We start from the raw sequence: 24,510 nt of genomic DNA, 5'->3' as shown, positions 1-24,510 counted from the left end.
TTTTTCATTGTTATATTTTTTTTTTTTTTGTTTCTCTATTGTTATATCCGCGTTATGTAAATATTAATGTTTTTCGAAAGGATTTGAATGAAATGTGTTGCATTAGTCGGGTATTTTTTTTCACCATAGACTATCAAGGTCTTCAACTATTACATGGAACTTTAAATTCTTTAATCAATATTTCTCTTAGAATACTGACATATGACACTGAAGCCGTATTCGGTCAATTGAAAAGCATTAGCTTTCGATTAAAATATATTTTGTGGATTCTCTTCAACATAATCCTCTAATATCATTTGTTTCATATAATATTACTGTTCGTAAGTATCTGTCGAATGTTTTATTATTTGGACCCCGATCTTTAAACTGTTCTTGCGTACAAGGAGCTGGACTCAGTGTCTCACTTCTAATCACTCCTTACGTAACCACAACCATCACCATATTTCTCAAGAACTACCCATGTTACTTAGATCGGACGCCATTCAGATCTCATGTAAGTGACACCAAAGTTTTTTATCCAAAACGGAGAGGTCGATAATGGGAAAAATTTTCCTCAAACCCCATCTACATTTGATGGCTTCGAAATAAGGTGTAAACTTAGGTACATACGAGTATAACCGTTAATCAAGCTAATGTCTATGGAACTCATTTAGCCGTCCGACAATAAGTAGTTTAAATAAAGGAAAATCTCGAAATACTGTTAATATTTATTTTTTCAACCGTTCAACCACAACGAACTCGTTAATTTGTCGTAAAACACATTTTAAAATTTCGATTTAACTTTGGACTATTGGAGTCCAATGACGATATTTCTTGCCGAATTCAAGGCGTCTTTTACGATTTCGCTCTGACAACAGTGGCTTCTTCCGAGAAATCCTCCCAAAGAGTGCTTTTTCTTTCTTTCATATATGCATGCGAATTGTGATCTCGACTCACAGAATTTTGGTCCCCTCCAATAAAACAAATGTCTTCATAATTAGATTTCAAAAGGAATATTGGTAAGGTTTTGCATCTCTACTTTCAAGATTATAGACCTTTTAGTTATTTTTAAACGAAATGATTTTCGTGGGACACTTCTGAGGACATTTTCCGAACACATTCGGTTCAGAGGAGGTTTCTAATCGAGTTGAAAAAAAAGGTTTAATGTAACTGATTATTTCAATATTTTGATTAAAAATTAAACATTTTACTCTAATTTTTACATCCAAAATGGATTATAAATATATTAGAACTTTGTATCGGTTCTAGGTGCCTCAATGTCTCTATCGAAAGGTTAACATTGACCAATACGGATTTAAGTACTAGTTTGCTGATAAAGCATTTAGCTCGTTTAAAAACAGAGTTATATGCAAAAATATAATTCTTTATTCAGGTCAATAGGACCCAAGGTCACCACCAAAGGGTTAAATTTTTTATGATGAGTTATATATTTATTTGGTACCCCTCTGTCACTGTCGAAAGAATTCGTTAAGATTTTTCGATAATTTTTGTCACCAATGTCACTATCAAAGGGTTAAATTCTTATGATGACTTCGTATTTCCAATCTTAAAGTGGTGGTTAGTCAAAAATTTGACTTGTTTAAAAGTGGATGAGTTATATATTCATACGGTTCAACATGACCCCACTGTCACTGTCGAAAGATTATAATTTTTTGGTAATTTTTGTAACCAAACTTAAAGCACCTGATACTAAAGAATTTAGCTCGATTGAAAAAATAATCACTCAAAATAATCTGTGTATTTTAGCAGGTAGAAGCTATTTTTATTTTAAACTGTAAAATTTTTAAAAATTTGTAAACAAACTTTAAAGCAAAAGAAAAAATATCTGACATATCAAGCAGTCCTCGTACTAAGTGATCTAAAATTTGTAACTATTTATTTATTCAAGTAAATATTTTAGCTTCAAACTAACACAGCTTCAATGTCTCACTTAAAATTGCAATATTATTTTGCTTTATTTCTCAACGTAGTTCACTTGTATGTGTGTATGTGTGTGTGCCATTCTATTATTAGTATATCAAATAACTGTTATTCAAACGATATTTGTTTATTCAAGCAATTTCAAGCAATTTTGCAATGCATCCTTTTGCCAGCTTCGACTTCACTCGAGCATTAAAATGGTTTATACAAATGCAAGTGATACCGTTAGTTATATACTTACATATATACTAGTTTATCATATGGCTTTGGCATTCTGATTTCAAAAAGGTCATATTATTCAATTTAAGCAAGAATAACGGCATTTCAACATTGCATTCATTCACATAATCCTTTTATTGCAAATCCATCAACTGCATTGCTGCCACACTTACACAGTCGAAGGCACAAGCACCGCAAGAATATTATCAATGAGCGCACCATGCGGCCATACAACAGACATACATACATATATACACACATCTATAGATATATATAGAACATATACTGAGCGTAATTTGTTTGTAATGTGTTGTAATCTGACTTTGTTTGGCCTGCACTCATGTCAATTAACCTCTTTCGCTACTTAATTCTAAACTCGAATCACTCAGACGTTCGTACAATAATTTCGCTCCTTGCAATCGGCTTCTCCTTAGTTAATATTCATGCATGCTCTTGCAATGATAAGTACTTAGACAGTCATGTGTGTGTGTAGGTGTGTGTGTGTGTGCAGTCTTTGGCCCACAATATTATTCGTCAGAATAGATTTTTTCATCTTTATTAGCATTTAATATCAGTCATATGGAAACGATGATTGCTGGCATGCATGTAAAAGAGAGAGAGTGTGTGTGTGTGTTATACACTGAGAGAACATTTTTTAATCAATTTAAAGTGGAACAAAGTTCTTACTATTCTATCATTTTGCCCAGACTACAAGTTCCGATATGCTCAAAGTAAAGGGTTCTAAAGCTTTTAAGCCATTTCAAACTTCAAAGTTTTTTCACATTAGAAATCATATTGAAGGTTTTGATGGTAAGTCTCGAAAAGCGATGAAATACTCGCACTTACTTCATTTTCAACTAATTCTAGCAAGGCTTACTGTCAGAATAGTGCAGACAGACTTGAGGCTGCAGAGGAATCACCAGCAGACATCTCAACATCCGTATCTGTGAGGCGAGAGAAACTATTCTAGACTCTCGCGCTTTGTCTGTAGAGCATTATAGATTAGAAAAGTAATTGGATTAGAAATTCAAGTTCAGTTTACTAAGTTGATTAACAGGACAATATTGTCTATTGATGATAAAGCCTTCTCCTGAAAGCATAGTCGTCAATCTATGTCTGCTATCTAAGAGAGAGCTGTCTACTGAAGGCCATATCGTCCTTTCCATGTTAAAAACCTCTACTCTTAGCAAAATCTTTCCTCAAATCTTTTCTCTAAAAGAGAAGCGCTACCTTAAAGTAATTCCGTTTCTCAAGGTGGTTCTGTCTGAGAAAGAAGTGTCATTCAAGAACTGCGTATTCAAATTAATATCGCCGCTCTAAAAAGTCTCTTCTTAAGGTAAAGAGAGGGAGGAGGTAGCTGTCTATTCATAATAAGGTTAGCTCTTAAAGAAAGAGCTCTCTTTTAAGGTAGAAATGTTTCTCTAAAAGTTACTGCCTCCTCAAGGTAAAATCGTCTATATAAGCAGGAGCTGTCTATTTGAGTTAACATCGCCGCTCTAATAAATAAATATCTTTCCAAGGTAAGGTAGTTCTACTTCTTAATATTAAAGCGTCACTCTAAAAAGAACTAGACGAGATAAATTCGTCTCTCTAAAAATGACTGTCAACTCAAGGTAAAGCCGCCCCTCTGAAAGTGTTTGTCTCCTTAAGGTAGCGCCGTCTCGCCTTGAAAGAGAAATTTTTTGGAAATTGATTGACGTCAGAAATAATTCTCAAAAAGTTCATTAATGTTTGGTTGAATAATCACTCTCTCATCTTGTCGCTTTGTGCATTAGTTAAGCAAAGTTATTGGAAACTCAAGATTATCTTCATTCCGTGTACTTCTTAACAAATTTCTCTCAGTGGATAGCTGCCGTCACAATCTTCAACGTCACAATGGAAACAGAAACAAAAAACAATATAAAACCAAGACCCCATTCGTAGTCGTTGTAATTTTCGCTGCCACGAGAGCGTGAAATCACATGCTAATTTGGCTGTAGCATACTTCAACCGACTGCCTGCACACCTCGCCTCACTCGCGTGCCGTTTACTCCCCAACATTTAGCCGTCAGCAAGTGCAAGCGCCAAAGTTCAGTCAAACAGCGCTCATTGCAAATGCATTATCCTTGCCTAACATCCTTGAACGTTGCTGATGACGTTTATTATGAGTGTATGTGTGAGCGTGTGTGTGTGTGTGAGTTTTCTCCATCGCTTATGCTGATGAGGCTGCCGCTGCAACGCTGGGGCGCGCGATCTCACAGGATGCCGACTGACAAAGGAGAAAGTAGCTGAAGAGACAGAGGTGGGGAGGGGAAGTCGCGAAGTATGTGGGGAGCGCAAAAAAGTGCGAAATAAGCAAAAATATTAGCATGCATTTATATGTATGTACATATGCATATGTACATATATGTATTTCTGTGTTCGCTTGTGGCGGTGTGCAGCCCGTGCTTATGCCGAATGCTGCCGAATCAAAATGTAATTACGCCCACTTAATTCACGCACAATGCCTCCGGCCTTTTCCAAAGCCGCGCACACAAACTCACATGTGTAATACATATTTGCATATATGTGAGTATGTTATTGTTGTTGTTGCTGTGTGCGCTTTGTCTGACGCCACTCACTTTAATTTTTCCCCGAACCGCCACTTGGCAAGTTGTCGTTGCATTGCGATCCGCTGATTTTCGCTGCATTAATTCATTTGCATTTGTTTTACCGTTTTCTGTTTTGTATTTTTTTGTTTGTTTGCTGTTTTTTGTGCTGTTGCCATTGTTTTTGTTTGCTGGCAGATTTTGTTGCTTTCTTGCACTTTTCAAGTGGATTTATTCATTTCAACGCACTCGCATGCCAATAAGCGCATTGACACACGTACACACATATACTTGTATTATATTTATATGCTCACACACAAACCTTAAAGTCGCGCATATGTGTCTGTGCCGCCATGGCGTATGAGTAACCCACGGCGTCGTATTTGCAATCAGTTTGGAACTTCGCGTGTCCTTGGCGTTTAAGCAAACAGACCTTGTGGGTTAGAGCTGGCAGTGAGAGAGCGGATAGTGGGCGTGGAGGGGAAGTAGCAAAAGTTTTCGCGGAAAATCGTGCGAATTTTGCACTTTTGTGCACGCGCTGGCAATTGTTGCCCAATGAGTACGTTAATATGGGAATTATTGCTGTTGTTGATGTTTTTGTTTTTATCGTTATTGGTTTTGTACGCGCATTATACCCTGAATGGAAGATATTAGGTTTGCCATAAAGATTGAAACAACCAGTAGGAAACGTTGTATACTATATAAAATATATGTATATGTATGTATATGAATGATTAGAGAAGTGAGCTAAGTCGATTTAGCCATGTCCATCAATATACCGGTATATACGCAAACTAGTGCCTCAGTTTTTAAGTTATCGACCTGTAATTTTGCAGACATCCTTTTCTCTCCAAGAAGTTGCTTATTTGTTGGAACCACCGATATGGGTTGACTATAGCATATAGCTGCCATACAAACTTACCGATCAAAATCAAGTTCTTATATGGAAATTTTTTTATTTTTATTTGTGAAGGGTATTAAAGCTTTAGTGCAATCTGAGTTAACGTTTTTCTTGATTTTTATTGTTGTAGTTATTGTTTTTGTACGTTAATTTTGTGGCAATTTTATTTATTTCTACTTCGCAAAGGCACTCGCATACCAACTGGCATTTTTGTTGTCACTTTTCTTATTGTTGTTGTAAATATATACACCTACATGTATGTACAAACATATATAAATATATGTATATAATTTTATCTTTAGCTGCATGTGCATTGAGTGCATTTTGACGTAATCAAGTGTTTCATTGTCGTTTGTTGCTAGTTTTGTTTGCTGTTCCGCTTTTGTTTCAGTTTTCGCCGTTATTTCTTTTTCCGGCATCAACCTTCTCACTACACACCTACACATATACTCTGCCATTAAAATAAAAAGAAACACATTTGCTAGCAATTGCAACTATTCGTTGCGGTTGCTGCTGCAATTCCAACTGTGTGTGTTGCTTTACAGTAATTACTTTTGTTATTGTTGTTGTTGTTTTTATAGTGCTTCTACTGCTCTTGTTTGCCCATATAGATACAGTCATAGTTTGTTTTCGTTGTAGTCGCTTGTGCTGCACACTTGTTGTCGCTACTGTTAATCGCAATGGCTTTTTATTTAACCAGTTCACTGTAGCATACATTTAGGCGCCAGCATAGTTTGTTGTTATTACTCAGCAAGCGTATTACCAAAAGTTGTGCGAAGAGGGAAAAGTTTCGCGTTGCAAACATTTTCACCTAATTTCTACACTTTTTAACCGTTATTTTAGTGGTATGCCACAGAAAGTTGCACCAACATGTCGTTTCATATGTGGCGCGTTCTACACACGCCAACCAAAATTTCTAATTGTAGCCTTGTAAAAAAAAAAATAGTTCAGAAGTAGGTTATGCTGGTGGGGGAGGTGTATGTATACCTTTTTTTTTACAGTGGATAGAATGCGTGCTTATCTGCTCTAGTATTTATATGGAAAGCTCTTTTTCTCTGTTCGCAGAGCTCGATAATCGTGGTACGATTTATAGCGATTACAGTTAGGTGCTCAAAATGTAATTATGTTAGAAAAAACAAATATTAAATATTTTTTAAAATAGACCTGTTGAACTCTTGAAATTCTACGGAGCTTATATGTACCTAAAGTCCCGAATACTACAGAAACGGAGTTATATATATCATATATCAATCACTTCAAAAAATTGGTTTCAAGCTGTGACACCGCTTCTGTTTAGGCAAAATTTTATATCTCAAAATATATATAACATAAGATTCTCGCCAAGTCTTTACCAGTACAGCTCGAAAAGAGGCCAAATCGGACTGTCATCACGCCTGCCTCGCCTAAAATACCAACAAATTAGAGCATATTACTTTTTCACGGATAATAAATATGTTTTCTGATTTAAATATTTTTTGTAATTTTAAGTAATGCAAAGAAAATAAATTGGAAATCATTAAGGTTTGAATCAAAACTTTTAATTAACTCTTTGAAGATGCTCTTTTTTAAACTATTCCACTGGATAAATTAAAAAATAATAATTTTAAAAATAATTTTTCGCTAAAAACTCGCTTGAAAAACAGAAATATATGAATATTGAATTTTTTTTTATTAATCTGTTAATTAAACCAAGTAATCTTGATTATGCATTGAAAAATAGCACTTCAAAAAATAATAATCGTATTTATTGGCGTTTCTGATATTTACTTTGCATGGAAACGATTTACTTAAATTAAATTTGAAAGAACAAAAAATTAATAAATAAATGCATTTATGATGAGTGAGCGCAAAAAGCAATAATATCATGAGAATGCTCTGAAGTCCAATTGGTTTCATAAACAATAAAGAGAGTGAACAAAACACAGCAAAAAATAGTTGTAAATCATATGTATATATGTGTGTGCGTGTGTTCGTGTTTGAAGGCAAAGTTAAGTGTGTCATGTTGCATTCGTGGAACTAGAAAATAACGGTTTGTTGAATTTAAAGCGAAAATCATAATATGCAATCAATTTAATTGAATTATTGGATATATCCAATATGCCAAAACGGCATAGTGTTGGCTAAAAAAAAAATAAGTAATTTGATATTTACTTTTATACAGTTAGTAGTAAAGCGGTTGTGAAGTTGCATAAAAAATGCGTAAAAACTAAAAATTGTGGAAATTTTAATAAAATTGCACAAAAGCCAATTACTGGAAATAAAATTAAGAAATTAATACGAAAAAAGTATAACTGTTTCATAGAGCTAATTAAAGCAAGAAAAAACGTTAACTTCGACTACACTAAGGCTATAATACCCTTCCCTCATTCAAGTTTTCCAACAAGCAGTTAATTTTTATCGGTCAGTTTTTACGGCAGCTATATGCTATAGAGATGTAATATCAGTGGTTCCGACTGATGAGCAGCTCCTTTGTGAGCAAAAAACGTGTGAATAAAAATTCAGAACGATAACTCAAAAACTGAGGGACTAGTTCGGGAATATACAGACAGACGGATCGACAGACAGACATAGCTAAATCGAATCATTTCATAATATTATTATATATTATATATATAATATATTTTATAAGGTCTCTGGTGTCTCTATTTGGGTGTTTCAAGCTTCGCGGCAAAGTTAATATGTACTATACCCTCTTCAGGGTATAAACATATGTAATATTGAGTGTTTGATGACTGAGGAAGGTTTTAAAATTCAAAGGGCAGCAATCTATACGATATATAGAAACTAAAGTAGTCTATAGACCGCTTTCAATAAAATTTGGTCCATAAACCAAATAATATGCTCACAAAATTTCATTATGAGCCAAAGATTTAAAAATTTTTCAGAAAAATCCAAAGAATTATTAAAAAAAAAATGTTTAATAAAATGATTTGGCATTTTTTTGTAATAAAATAATTAAATTGCCTCTATTTCTGTTAAAGAAGATCTTAAACAACCAAAAATTTAATTAACACTTACCGCTTGCTCTTGCAGAACTCTGTGTATTTCTGCCAAAGGTCAACTGCGGGCCGACCGAATGTCGCATTACCGTCAACCGCTGTCAGCATTCGTCATGAGCGCTAATGATGAGTGACATTACTGTGCCAATTTGCCTAAAACAAAAACAACAATATGCAAAAATGATAAATTGTTGACGCAAAGGCAGGCAAAGCAAGCTAAGAGTGCCTGCAGGAAATTGTTACTCATACGCCACCACCAACGACATTAGTATTGTAGTAGCAGTAGCTGCCGTCGGTAGTGAATGCTTTGTGTTTGTGCTGCAACAATGCAAAATTTCACAATTTCACTAAAAATTCGCAACTTTTCCGGCATTTTGCATTGAATGCACATTCTTTTCTAATGCACTTTAATCCAGCTATTCACAATCAGCTCGCTAACCACCATACTTATAAATATAATATAATACAATGTAATATATATAATATGTGTGAGTGGCTGTATTTGTGCCTGCAAACATGATAAATATTGACAGGCTCTATTTATATGGAAAGTCAGCATCTTCACTTCTTTGGAAAACGTTGCGCTTTTATAATGCAGTCATTTTATAATATCGAAGTGACAATGCTCGTACGAGTATGTGTGTGTATGTGTGCGGCAACGTCCTTGAACTGCAATTGCTGTGCTTAGAATGCATATAACGCTAGTAACGGTGCTTCTGGCAAACACTAAAAGCATACAAAAACGCTCACAAACACACGTTCACACATATTTACTCGCATATACACACATTTGTATATATATTTATGAATATAGGTATATACATACACACACTCGCTGCATCACAGCTGACAATTCTATGCCAATAATGGCAAATCCATTTGATCATTTGTTACCTACCACAGCCATCAGCGATGCACCGACACGCACACACACACATACACACGACATCGCACATGCATTCATAATACATGCAGGCATTCTTTTGCTGCCGCAGCATCGACTTTGGCTTTGGCTCACGTGCCGGGCTTAACTGCTAGTCTCACATGTCCCAGTTTAAATTTGTAATTTCTGACATTTTTACGTGAATTGAATTTGCTCGTTGCTCTCATGACTTTATAAGCGTCCATTCAATTCTGCAAAGGTGCATGCGTGCGTGTGTGTGTGCTTTTGTATGACACACATATTCACATTTGATTGCATTATGTTTTGTCTGCTTTTATGTCCTTTTATTTTGTTGGCCTTTGTATTTGTATTTGTAGTACTGCTTTATATTGAGTTTGATTGCATTTTGTATTATGACTTAAAATTGCAGCTGATTTCTTGCCCTTTTATTTTCATTTATTTATCTGTGTTTTCTTTTTCTGTAAGTTTTTGATTGATTGCTTTCAATGCAGGGATTTTTTCAATCAAATGATGTATGCCTTCGCTGAGCTTTTGTTGTGAATCTGCTCGATAATATTGTATGCATATGTACATATGTAGGTACATAAAATAAATATAAATAAATATAAAAGATACGCTAATGTACAGAGAACCATGTTAGTCAGCAGTGAAACTTTTCTCTCCTGGAAGTAGTTGGCAACGCTTCTCTCAATATCTCCAACAAAAAGCGTTTTTTTAGATCCCTTTTACTCTTCCAGCCATTTTTAACAACTTTCATATATCTTCGACACAAAATTTTTCTTAAACTTATTTAATCAACTATTTTGTGTAAAAAATTTATTATAATTTTAACTCATTTTGTGTAAAAAATTTATATGTTTCAAATAATAAATTTCAAATAAATTTGAGGGCAACACTTTTGACAATATCTGCAGAAAGAGTGTTTTACTAGACCTTTCCACTTTTGCATCCCTTTTTAACAGTTTTAAAATAATTAAACCGGGGCAACCTTCTCCAAATAGAGGTTAGAGATAAGTTTTCTATTTCAAATAGCAACACTTCTCACTAGATCTGCAGCAAAACTCTTCTTAAGACACATCATATACATTTTTAATATTTTTGAAATAATAATATAAGTAAAGGTGGCAACCTATCTCCAAATATTTTCAATAGAAAACTTTCTTAAAACTATTTAATTTGGGACCCCTTTACTTTTGCATCCATTTTTAATATTTTTGGAATAAGTAAACAGGTGGCAACACTGCTGATAATATCCCCATCATAAATATGTCTAAAACCGGTTTAGTTCCTTATCCGCAGTATAATATATGTATATATATATATATTCTTTTTAACATAATTGCATATAAAATAGTACACAGATGGCAAGCCTCGGCAAGAAATATTTTCAACTGTAGGCTTCTAGAGGTTAATGTAATTTATGCAAGTTTGATGTTTTTTTTTTTGTTGGCAATAATTTGTTATAATATGAATGATAAAAAATACAAATTTTTGAACAAATGGCAACTATGCTCACAAATATTTTAAGCTGTAAGCTTTCTTATACTTATTAGTCTGATATTTACATCGCAATGTTTTATTTTATTCCAATTTAGCTAATATAATAATAAATTTCAAACAGGTAGCGCTCTTCCCTAAAAAATACGTCTCAGTTCAAGTGTCCATAAGCTCCCAACTTGAAAGACATTTACAGACATTTTTGTTCTTGAGACACAAATTGGATACTCTTTTAAAAACAACTTTGAATCAGGTGGCAACTCTTATCAAAAATATGTTTGCCAATAAGCTATTTATAACCTCTACTATTAAAGTCTCACGTTAATAGCATTTCTTTTTATACTCTCGCAACCTGTTGCTACAGAGTATAATAGTTTGGTCACCTAACGGTTGTTTGTATCACCTAAAACTAATCGAGTTAGATATAGGGTTATATATATATAAATGATCAGGATGAAGAGACGAGTCGAAATCCGGGTGACTGTCTGTCCGTCCGTCCGTCCGTCCGTCCGTCCGTCCGTCCGTGCAAGCTCTAACTTGAGTAAAAATTGAGATATCTTTATGAAACTTGGTAGACATGTTTCTTGGTACCGTGAGACGGTTGGTATTGCAGATGGGCGTAATCGGACCACTGCCACGCCCACAAAACGCCATTAATCAAAAACAAATAACTTGCCATAACTAAGCTCCGCAATAAGATACAAGACTGTTATTTGGTACACAGGATCACATTACGGAGGGGCATCTGCAGTTAAAAAATTTTTTTAAAAAGTGGGCGTGGTCCCGCCTCTAATAGGTTTAATGTGCATATCTCCTAAACCGCTAATGCTATAATAACAAAATTCACCAGAATGTTTTTAGAACTTCTATTGACGGTGTGAAAATAGTTGAAATCGGGTGGCAACTCCGCCCACTCCCCATATAACGGTACTGTTAAAAACTACTAAAAGCGCGATAAATCAAGCACTAAACACGCCAGAGACATTAAATCTTATCTCTGAGATGGTATAAATTGGCTTTATACCGGAACCGCGTTCAAAATTAGTCAGTGGGCGTGGCACAGCCCACTTTTAGGTGAAAACCCATATCTTGAGATCTGCTCAACTGATTTCAACCAAATTCGGTGCATAACGTTCTTTTTATGTTTCTATATCATAGTGCGAAAATGGGCGAAATCGGACTACAATCACGCTTACTTTCCATGTAACACCATTTTCAATGCCATCTGATTCTTTCACTTTCCACTATGCAAATCAGGTAACAATGACTATATCGGGGTAAAACTTTGCGTGAATAATGCAATTAAAATATGCCACCCTGCGGCCAAAAATTGTCTAAATCGAACCAAAACTGTTCAAACCCCCAAGTACTAAATATGTGGACCCCAGTGCCTATAGTTGACCTTCTACCGAAAATATCAGTCAATCCACAAAGAAATCTCAAACGAGTATACCATTTGACTTTGCGAGAGTATAAAATGTTCGGTTACATCCGAACATAGCCCTTCCTTACTTGTTTCTATAATTTTTTTTTTTTAAATGACGCTGACTTTATTTACAAATCACATTACATCACTATCCTATATACCATTTGGTCAAATTTAATCCGCACTAACAAAAAAAAAAAAAATTTTCCCATGTTTTAATACAAATCCTTATTATCGCTTTTAAAATAGAGTCCTGAGCCGATACGAGCGAAACTATTTACAAGCCTCGCCTTTGATGGCCTTTAGTGACTTCAACGAATTTTGGTTTTTTTCGGTTTCAGCTCATTTTTGAAGTGCCATTTGCTAGATCCTTAAACAGTTTCGACGTCATATGTATAAACCCACATCTCGCCACCAGTAATGAAGCGTTTGATGAATGCAAGGCCTCAGCTAATTTGTCAAGCATCTTTTTTGCGACCTTTACTCGACGTCATTTTTGCAAATGCTTCAGGTATTTTGGTAAAAGTCTAGCATTGATACGCTGCATACTCAATACTTTAACCAAAATGTGTTGAGTCATTCCATAAGAGATGTTGAGATCCTTTGCCATCTCTCCGATGCCAACCGACGATTTTCAAGCATTGTTTCTTCCTTTCGGTGAATGAATCAAGTTTTCGATGACTTCACGCCTTTCACTGAATGCTTCGTGCCACTCAAATACTTGTGTTCGTGATAAAGTAAACTCCACGAAATATTTCTGCAACAATTTCAACGATTTCGTAGCCGTGATTTTATTGGAAGCATAAAATTTCAAGCAAACTTGTTGTTCAATTTGTTTTCTGGTAAAAATCGCCAAGCAAACCTTACGCGCCGTAAACAGCTGTCAAACACACACTAATTGACATATGGCGATCAAACTTAACAAACAAACACAACTTAAACTTAAACTTAAAAAAAAGCTTCTTTTCGATTCGATTTGTGCGCACATTTTAAATGTTTTAGTCCGGGTCAAATTTGATCAGATATTATTAACTGATTTCAATAAGAAAACGAACATAATCTCAAGACAGATAAAAATATATGCAATAAAAAATATATAAATAGTATGATTCACTTAATTAAGCGAATGAAAACCAAAATTTCAAAATAAGGTTTTAAATCAGTGACTCACAACAAGATACATATAACATAACTGTAAGTATTTTTATGTGCGCACAATGACGATGAGCGCGCCAATGATGGCGTAGAAACGAAGTCAGTCAATCGATATTAAATTTCCAACTATAACAAACAAACACCAACAACAACAAATAGTGATAATAAAATATGCCACAATGGTAACAGTTACTGTAGATAACGGAAAAGTCCGTTGAAATGAAGCGGAAAAGCAGGCGACATTAAGGAAGCTATAAACATTCTGTGGCGAGCGCAAAGCAGGAGATGAAAGAGAGTGACGAAAGACGAAACGGAAATACGCGCAGCAAACAGTGATTGAGGTAAACGACAATATGATGATACAGTCGATACAGAAGCCGCTAGCAACAGATAACTTTTATGTGCGGCTTTTATAGTAAAATTGAATATTTTATGGCAAAAGTATTTATGACAGCAGTGAGGCCTTCACAGCGCAGCTACCGCCTTAACAGCTTCCTGTGAGCATTCGACGATAAAATAAATAATAAACTAGCAACAGAAACCTTCGGCTGTCAATTATTACTTGGAATTTAGAAATTCCGAACTTTTTTCGACAAAACAAAAAATGTTTTAATATATTGAGCAGAGTTATAGAGAGAGTGCATGTGAAAGACAGAGGTTGTTCCTGAAGAGGGCTGTATCCTTTTTGCTACCGTGAATTCGCTGCTGCACTTCCAATTAAATTACGACAACGTGACTTTATCTTTTGTATTTAAGTTGCTGCACGCTTGCACTGCTGAGCATACGAAACTTTGGCCCGCCCTTTGTGAGACCCCAGCAATGCTGGCATCTTTTATGCATTTTATGCCAACGTCACCGGTGCACACCGGGGGAGTTGTGGCAGCGTGGAGATGATGAGCATAGAAAGAAGCTGCAACACTAACATTGACATGAAACAACAACAACAACAACAAAAATGCAGCAAATAGCAACAATCATGCAGCTGTTGGTATAGCCTCAGCTGACATCTGCTCCATCACACACACACACGCACACTTACGCAGACATTGTAAAAATAAATTTTTATGCGAATTCATAGTAAGTTTATTTACAGTTATGCAGCGTTGCCACTAGACACGTAACGTTCTACTACAAACATAAATATTCATGCGTGCGTATGCGCGTGTGTTGGCACGCTGAAGTTTTGCAGCTTTACGCTCGGAATTGTTGCAGCTGTTGTGGCATCTCAACGGCGAACTTTTCACAAAACTTCTACTCATATGCATTGGCAACTTGCTGGCAGTGCGCCCGCTCCCCTATGCTACCACTGGCCCATTGCCCTTGTCAGCTATTAAGTTTGCCAACTGCTGTTATGCGCGCTGCCATGCGCTTCTATGTACTATTGTACATTAGCATGCGATCACTTACACACACACACACACACCTTCTAACTCCAACAGCAACAGTAACAGCAACAGCATAATCTGTGTAGAATTGGTAATGCAGGTTTTTTTTTGGTGGCGTTGTTGTTGTTGTTTACAGCTTGACTACTTTAGACACCTTGGCTGTGCCTAAATAAGCCGTTATAGGTACAGAGTGTACGCTGGGACATGTTTAACCCTCAGATGATCACTGAGTTTTGATAAAACAAGAAAGTGGTCTGATATCGATGATTCCGATATATGAGCAGCTTCTTTGAGAGAAAACGAAGGGTGCAAAATTTCAAATCGAAATTGAGGGACTATATCGCATACAAGTATATACTGAATCGAGTCAGCTCGTCACGCTGACCATTTATATGTATATATATATATATAGATATATTTTATATATAGATATATTTTATAGGATTTCCGACATATCCTTCTGGGATTTAGAAACTACGTGGCAAACTTAATAAAGTCTGTTCAGGGTATATAAAAAATGATAGAATAAAACTATGACTGTGCTGACTTAGATTATTATAACTGTGATTGGCTTTTCAATTAAGATTTTGACGTAAATTATTATAACTGTGATTGACTTTTTAATAAAGATTTTGACTTAGATGACTATGATGATTATGAATTTGATTATTTTAATTTTGAGTACCTAAACTAGTGGTTGGGATTATAAGCATTTTTGGAAAATCAGCTACGAAAAATATATATTAGAGTATTACTATGACTACAATTATGAGGTTGACACAGGGCACAAAATTGTTTTTATTTACTTTAAGATTATCGATTTATGGTTAATTGTATATTTTCTATGATCATAATTAATGAATGTCATGCTGTGGCATTGCTTCGAGCAATTATATTTGAGATTAAGATCTCTGACCTTCAAAATGGCTTAATTTCCACATCTCAAAGTCTTTGTCACTGACTTCATATGGCTTAGCTGAATACCTAAACTAATTTAAGTTTTCGACATCGTTTCGAATATATACATATATATGTATTTGTTTTGGTTATTTAGATTAGCAGCTTAGAGCTACTGTCATAAAAAAATCGACCGCTTAATCAAGAGGCAAATCTGATGTGACAGTCTGAAAAAAAACGATTTTTAATAGTTAAACCAAAAACTTCTGTATTATTTTATAATTTCAGTAAAATAAAATATTTTTTTCTTGTTAAGATTTTATATTAAATATCTCCAATGACGCAGAAACACAGGTCCTCCGCTGCTGCAGTGATTCTAGCCTTCTTCGCGGATGAAAGCTTAACAAAAATTCTCATCTTAGATATTGTCCGTACAATAACCTGCTTAACGAAAAATATAAAAAATGATGGCGGTTTTAAGAAAAAGTTGAATTTTACTTAAAATGATCGTGGTATTTTGAACAGATTATTGTATAAAGAACTATATATACTTGGCTTACATGGGTTTCGCAAAAAACACCCTATTTTCAATAATTTTTTTTCATACCATAAAATAAGTATTTAACTTAAACTTTTTATTATTCCGAAGATACATATTTGATAGAGATTTTGTAAAATTTTCAAAGGAAAATATTCAAAAATCGGTCATTATGACGTAATTTCCAGCAGTTGCGCGGAAAAACGGTACTTTCGCGTTGACAGCAGAACTTCTGACAGGATCATCAAAAGTAAGAAGAAAAAAATACGTGTTTGAACTAAGACCATTAACTGGGTATTGGCATGAGAAAAAAACAAATAAAGTGAAAATTGTACCTTTGGCAGACGTTTTTAAAAAAGCATGCAAATTTTAAACGTTTTTTGTTTTTTTTGTTAAATAGTTGTAATTGAACCAAAAAAAAATCCTCCGCGGCAAGACCTTGTAAATTATATCTCAAAGACCTGTGTAAAATTTCATTAAGATCGGCTAACTTTGAAAACACAGTTACGAGAAAAACGCGATTAAAGTTTTACGTGACTATCAGCGCCTCAAGTGCTCAATTTTTCAAAGCTGTATCTGCAAAACTATTACTGATATCAACCTAAGAATTTAGGACAATATTCTAGAGATGTTATAGAATTAAATAAGACAGTAAAAAAAATTTTTTTTTTGAAGCCGTGGAAGCTATGTAATCCCTTCATAACTCAATATTTAAATTTCGAGTAAAACGCGTTTACGTACAAACTGAAGAAGCTGATTTAACTGAACGGCTACACACACACACAGAAGTATGTAACTCAAAAACCGTTTAAGATATCGAAATACAAAAAAAAAATTGTATTTTAAATTTTCACAGTAGTTCTTCCACTTAATTTTACAACTCATTTCATTATTTTAATCACATTTTGTTAGACTTCAGGCATAAGTTTTATTTGGAATAATTACATTAATATATGATTTTACTATCACATGAAGCCTTAAAATATGCAAAGTTTATTACCTACTATCCTACATTAGTAATGTTATTGTTGTTATTAACTCATCCTATTCCATTGCTGCAACTGACAACATTGATAATAAAATGTAAAATATGTTTCTGCCTATAATTCATCTGAAATTGCTGCTAAGCAAAGCGGCAGAATGTCTTCATTGCACATAATTCAATAAGCAATTAAATGCCAACACACACACACACACACATAATTACATACACATAGATACAATACAAATGAGTATGACAAATTAATGTGGCTTAAACAAAACTCCTCAAACGCAAATAAGTCGAAACTATTTCAATGGGATTTTGCTTGTGTAATTCCATAAGAATGCAGCGTTCTATTTTGTATAAGTGTGTGTACGTGATTTAAATATATGGAAATTGTAGCAATTTCCAGCAGTTAACAGCGCCCGAAACTACAATGACAAACACTAACAACACCACAACAACAACAAATGTGCTGTCAAAGTTTGAAACGCTTTGAAATTTATTTTCTCATAAATGCAAACTTGTTATGCGCAGCAGTTAATTTGTATGTGTGAGTGTGTGTGTGTATTGGAAAAAGTTGACAAGAAAATTTTGTGTGTGTGTTGCTAACAAATGTCCTGAGCTGCGGCGGGAAATGAAAAACAGCAACAAAATGTTTAAATTTACACACACGACTGAAACTTGCACACACAACCGTAGAGGTAGAGCACGAGTAAGGAGAAGAAGAAGAAGAGAGGAAGAAAAGAGCCAGAGTACGAGCGAGCGAAATATTCGAAATCCATGTTGGGATTTCAGGCAGTTAACCGTTATAGCCTTGTGTTAGTTTGTGACAAAATTCAACAACAACAACTACTACAATAAAAACAGCGACACACACGCACACATAAACTCACAAAAAGGTCGTCTATGCAAAACGGTAACAATAACTAGACAAATTATGCATGGTTGCTAAAGTTCATGATATGGCAATAAAATAACCGAAAGTCATTGGTTTTGCCTTTCGAGCCGAAAACTTTGCTCCTCTCTACTTTGCTGCTTTGCTTCTTGCTAGACCAAAAGCATAGAGCGTGGCGATAAGACAATATAAAATAGACAACAAATTGCTGCGCTCGAGCTGTTTTAATTAAATTTTCACTTTTGTATTGTATGTCGACTTAGCCGGAAGCAAGGTGTTTGCAGTGTTTTTGGATTTCGTTGTGTCCGTTGTTAGTATGTGAGTGTGTGTGTATTTGTGTGAAGTTATGTGAAAAGTACTTCTGTGAAGTGGAAGTTTTCTATGCTAAACTAATGCTTTTATTTCAGCTGATTTTAATTGTTAGTGACTACTGTGCTCTGCTATGGCCTTCAGTGTCTTCAGTAAATTGGTATTTTCGGTTTAGGCTCATTTTTGGAGCGCTAAATTATTGAATTCATAAGCCCATAGTAAAAATCGTTAGACAAACTTTTCGCGTCGTAAACAAACAGCTCCCAAATACTCACCATTCGACGAAGTATACGAAAAGAGAGAGAGCATAAGAAGAGAGTTTATATTTACAATTTTAACTTAAATGAGATCTTTCTTAAAGTTCCCCCTTAATTGAGAGCTATTTAAGGCTACGGGAGTTGAAACCAATTTATGGACCATCAATCACGCTGCTTTCAATCACTTGAAATTAGATATTTTTTTAATACTTACTCTAAAAACGATCTTGAAGCACCTTTTGTATAAGTGTAATAGGGTTGTTAACACATTTTTTCGCATAATACAATGAAGCCACACACCTAGTGACCTAGTAAACTAGATTACTACTCAATTTCAAAGTTTAAAATATGTTTTGTTAAATTATTTTAGATAAAAATTTCAGAAAAACTTTTTGAATATTTTCATTTATTTTGCGATTTCTTTACATCTTTGTTGAGAACAATTTAAAGAAAATATTTTTTTTCTAAAAAAATTTAAAATTCTTATTTAGATGCAAACTTTTAGTTTCATTCCAAATTAACTACCTTATTTTGGATATATCACAGATTAAAGTTAATATTTTCTTCACATGAAAAATGTAATTTTCTATAAAAAATACAATTGAATGCAAAATATTTTGACATTATCTACCGAAATCAACCACCTCATACGTTAACAAGCTGACTTAAGGTTCTCAAAAGAAAAAAAAGAGAAAAATTCGGTAAATAAACTAAAAAAGTAATACAAAGATTTTTTAAATAAAAGTTTTAAAAAATGTTTTTACTTTTTTTTACATCTAATTTCACTGAAGAAGAAAGTTGCCATACAAACTGATTGATAAAAATCAAATTCTTGTATGGAACACTTTTTTTTTTAAACAAGGTATCTCGACGAAATTTTGCATAGATTATTAAACAAGATAGCGCTACAGTCTCCAAACAAATTTTACAGATCAGACCACTATTGCATATCGAGTTTTTGTATAGAAAACTGCTTTATTGACCAATTATTTTCACAAAACTTCGCCTGGATTGATCTCCAAAAAAAAATTTCAGATCAGACCACTATCGCATATAGCTGCCATACAAACTGACCGATAAAAACATAGATTTTTTTTATTTAAAGCAAATTATAAAACAAAAATTTAGTTTTTTCGAAAAAAAAGTGATTCTATATGGCCGAGTTGCACTGCCAGCAAAGCATATGCATCTCAAATCAATGTTTGAACAAATTACGTATACGCCATGACAACAACGGTTTCAAATTTATGCTACTATCACCAACCTTACCACCGTTTACGCTTAAACCTTTGTAACGGTTTTTACGATTTACTGTACGCTCACGCATTTCACGTGGTGCTGGAAATTCATTACCTTTAGCATCGTAAATTCACGCTGCCCCCTCCGCACAATACTACTACACACAGCAAATATGACAAGCGGCGCATAGTATCGTTTTCAATGTTCGCTTGGAAATGGGAGCACTGCACTCTCGGTCGCGCTTGAAATTGCAAGCGGCACTTAATAATTCCGCATTTCAGGTGAAGAACTCGCACACATTTCATTTTTCCCATTTACCGTTTTTTTTTATCGTGTTCTTTCTTCTTTTCTTGTTTCACTGCTTTTTGTTTTTTTTTCCGCTTTGTTTTTGCTTTTTTTAATTTTTTTCTGAGCTCTTTTAATTTTTTTTCTGAGTTTTTTTTAGATTTTTTCCCGGGTTTTGTTTGTTTTTGTTGTTGTTTGGCAACAATTGTGGCAGTAATGTCGATAGCTGTTGCCGTTGAATTTTCACCAATTTCACCAGTGCGAACAGTTGCTATTGAATTCGCATCGATGGCGAATGGCAATGAATTTAATGCCAGTTGTTTTAGTTGCACAAGTACACTTTGAGATGTGTAAACAGAGGGCAAAAAGAAGAACGAGCGCAAAGCGGAGGCGAAAGTGTTTTTTCATGTTTCTACTTAACACACTTTTTGTTCGGTTTACAATTCTCTAAATGTGTGTGTGTGTTTGTGCTTTGTTTGCCGACTTCGTGCATTGTATATGTATATATGTGTGTGTGTTTGTATTGGTGTGCTGAAATATTGGTGGTTTATTGATGAATGGCCATTCAATATTTATAGCTTTTATTTCAGGAATTATTGTGCTTGCTACCTGGCTTGTAAGTGCTACTCTTGCAATTGTGTGCAAGTGCTTGGTTTTTGTATACAGACACATGTCCATACATATGTTTGTATGTGTATTTCAAATTTTACTATATATACGCTTATGTAAGCAATCAGTTAACGACTTGGCAATGTTTGATTTGAATTTCAATCCAATTTTAGCACAATAAATTTACATTTCTTCAAAATTAAAATTTATTTGCATTGAGCGTATTTGCGAGTTATTTATGGATATGAGTCTTTTAATATTTTTAAATTTAAAATTGAATAATTGTAGCATAGTGTCTTTGGTGATATTTTTCTATAGAATATAATGTCAACTTGATACTCGTAGTTGGGATGGAGCCCGATTATCAGTCTAAGCGTGATTTTTATATAATTTCTTGTGAAAGCTTTGTGAAAATGAACAGGTTGCTTCAAAAGCTCTCTAGAAGTCAGTGAAAGCTTAAGCTTGATTCATAGCTTCTTTAACTGCAAACAGCCCTTTCTGATATGAAAATTTCAAAGTTATACTTTGAAACTGCTCATAAGGTGTTTTTATAACGAGTAGTACAAAGGATTTGCTAGAGGTTGGTCGATTTATGGGTTTATAGCTACTTTGTAATTTTTTTCCCAAAATCCCACTTTGTTTGGAAAACCGTTATTTTGTTAAAAATCAAAATTTTCACTAAACGCGTTTTTTCTGTACAACCTATGACGCCAAACACACACAAGATTTTATAATAGATAATCCCACCACAATATATGTATATACTAAATAAGTTAGTTATTATTAAATATAAGTCAGTTCAGTGAAGATATTATATCAGGGAATAAATTATAAAATACAAATTTGTATTTACGGTTTTTACGAAAAGCAAATAGAGTTCCTTTAGCCAAGTTGCAATCCCAACAAAGTTTCCCTCCTCAAATCAATATTATCTAATATTACGTATACGCCACGGCCGATAGCTGATAAAATCTGTATTCGGCATGAGAAGTCTTTATTTTAAACACGCTTAACTAAAATGACAATTCAATGTGCGAATATATATAGATATATTTTGATTTTGATTTTTGCATCTGAAATCTTTGAATTTTAATTAAGTGTTAAACAATAAATTTTCATATTTCTTCTCTTTGTATAATTCCAGGTGTAAAGCCATCCAATGTCATATATGTGAAACCATTAATTTTTATGGTAAGTGTGTATAATATTTTTTGCTGTAACATAAAAGACAATACTGAATTTTTTTTGGGTGTTTATCGAAGTTTCTTGTTCCATTTGTGTCGTGCATCTTATTTTTATTCTACAAAAGGAAGGTTGAAAAAGTTAAAGAGCCTGCATGAACTATATGAACATCATAGTTAGGTCTTTGAATGAGCTTTTCTCGAAACTCGTATTCGAACTAGTAATGGATTCTTAAGAATATTTATCAAAAACTGTGTTTCCATCATAGCCTCTTAGCCTAGCCTACAGTAATAACTCAGTCAGATGTGGTCAATAGCGTTATAATCATAATAACACGGTGAGCTGTTGAGCTGTTTATATATTTTAAAGGATGTAGACTCGGAATTATTTATTGGTTTTCCAACATTTTATTATTCAGGAAAATGGACGTAAACTTCGAAAAATAAAGAAAAAATGTAATTACTATGCATTTGTTCAAATTCGCAAGCTTTATAAAAAAAAAGTAACAAGGTTGCCACCATTTCGAAATTTTTAAGTGTAACAACATTACAAAATAAAAAAATATACGAAGGACTTAAAGCGATTTATGAAGGCGGTTGAAAAAAATTTTGTAGAGGTTGCCACCTGTTTAAATTTTTTTACGTATTTTAATTGAAACAAAAAAAAACTTATTTGTGTGCATCAAACTAACTCAGAAGAGAATTCGAGTCGAGGTATTTTTTCTAAGGGTTGCCACTTAATTCAATATTCAAAACAGTAATAAAAAGCTAAACAATAATTTCAAATGAGATTTATGAAGTCAGTTGAAAAATGTTTGGCAGATGTTTGCCACCTGTATGTACATGCATTTTTACTCATGAAATTAAAGCAACAAACTAAAGAAGTAGAATTTACTCTATATATTTGTTTTCATATGTATGTATGTATGTGTGTATAACATTCCGAAAAGGCGAAGGCACGAAATTAAACTTATCGAAAGCTATGCCGAGTACGTCTGACCACAAACAAACAGCTGATCATACGCTGTATAAAGACAAGGCCACATTTGTTGCCATTAGAAACACATATGCAAGCTTGCGTCAATATATGTATGTGTGCATGTATGTGTGAATGTATATATTATATATGTATGTGTGTGATCCATAAATATTTGTGTGTTGCATTTCACGAAACTTCTCCTGCCACAAATGCATTGCACGAATTGTTGGCATATATTTATGTAAGCACATACACACATGTATTAAAATAAATATACATTTATGTGTGTATGTGCAAGTTAGCTAAAGTCCTAACGGAATTTCGGTTAACGGAATTCGTAACATTCTACTATGTCAGCAGGCGTTCTCCTTTCTATGCCACAACGAAACGTCCGCACACACCAGCACACAAGTATTTACGATTATTTGTGGCTGTACGTGTGTGTGTGTGTGTGCGTGTGCCATTTTTCGTAAAGCAGCTGAGTCGTGCACAAAATGTGGAACTCTCTGGAATGCAAACTGCAATTGTATACAATTTGTATGGCTTTGGACCGGCAGGAGCACTACAATAACAGCAGCAACAATAACAAAAGCAGCAACAACAACAACGGAAGCAAATATACGCCAACAAATGCCAAAAGCAAACGGCGGCCAAGCATACATTCATATACATATTTGAAAGTGTTTGCTTATATGTGTTGTCTACACACACACACATATATATATATGTAATATATATACAAACACACATGCGTTCACTCCCATACATGCTGCTTATAACGCTTTACGCCGCTTATGCGCCTTGAACTCGACAATATTTCACAGCTTGTTTCTTATCTGGTTGCCTTCATCGCCTTTGCGCTTTTGCCTGTTTGCCTTCTTTTGCTTCCTAGCTTTGTTCCTTTTTTACTATTATTGGTCTTCTTTATTATCGCGCTTTACTCTATTTCATTTATTTGAATGACTACGCTGCTTGCTGGCATTCCATAGTCGCCCACCGCCGCACATAAACAGCGCTGTTTAAATATTGTTAACAACAACAATAATAATAACAACAACCAGCAGCAAGCACATTGTCTATCAAATATTGCCCGCATGCTGGTGAACAGTGAATTTTTGGCGAATTTTTGCGAATCATTGGCAACAGTGTCTGCGTAGCCAAACTTGTGCCTATGTGTATGCGATTGTGCTTGTAAGTGCGTGTATTTGTGCGCATGTAATTCCATTGGTTGCGCTGCAAAATAGTTGCTTGAGTTGCCTGAAAAACTGTCGAAGCGATCGAATTGCCGCTTCAACGGTTCGAGCGTGTGAAACTACAACGGCTTCAGCAGGCGCATGAGAAAATTGCACGAAGAAACATATAT

The 24,510-nt window shown here is 34.4% G+C and overlaps 1 protein-coding gene across 5 annotated transcripts in view; it reads left to right on the top strand.

The window, feature by feature from the left end:
* Positions 1 to 24,510, top strand: part of X11Lbeta — a 149,574-nt gene that overhangs the window by 79,791 nt on the left and 45,273 nt on the right. For all 5 annotated transcript variants that reach the window (XM_070109583.1, XM_036369029.2, XM_036369032.2 and 2 more), the window contains exon 2: positions 22,132 to 22,178. The gene's annotated coding sequence lies outside the window, so the exon portion shown is untranslated. The remainder of the gene's footprint in view (positions 1 to 22,131; positions 22,179 to 24,510) is intronic.

The sequence above is a fragment of the Bactrocera oleae genome, chromosome 5 (assembly GCF_042242935.1).
Source record: "Bactrocera oleae isolate idBacOlea1 chromosome 5, idBacOlea1, whole genome shotgun sequence".
NCBI lineage: Eukaryota > Metazoa > Arthropoda > Insecta > Diptera > Tephritidae > Bactrocera > Bactrocera oleae.
The sequence above is the reverse complement of the archived record's forward strand: the minus strand, read 5'-3'. Positions and strand labels throughout refer to the sequence as shown.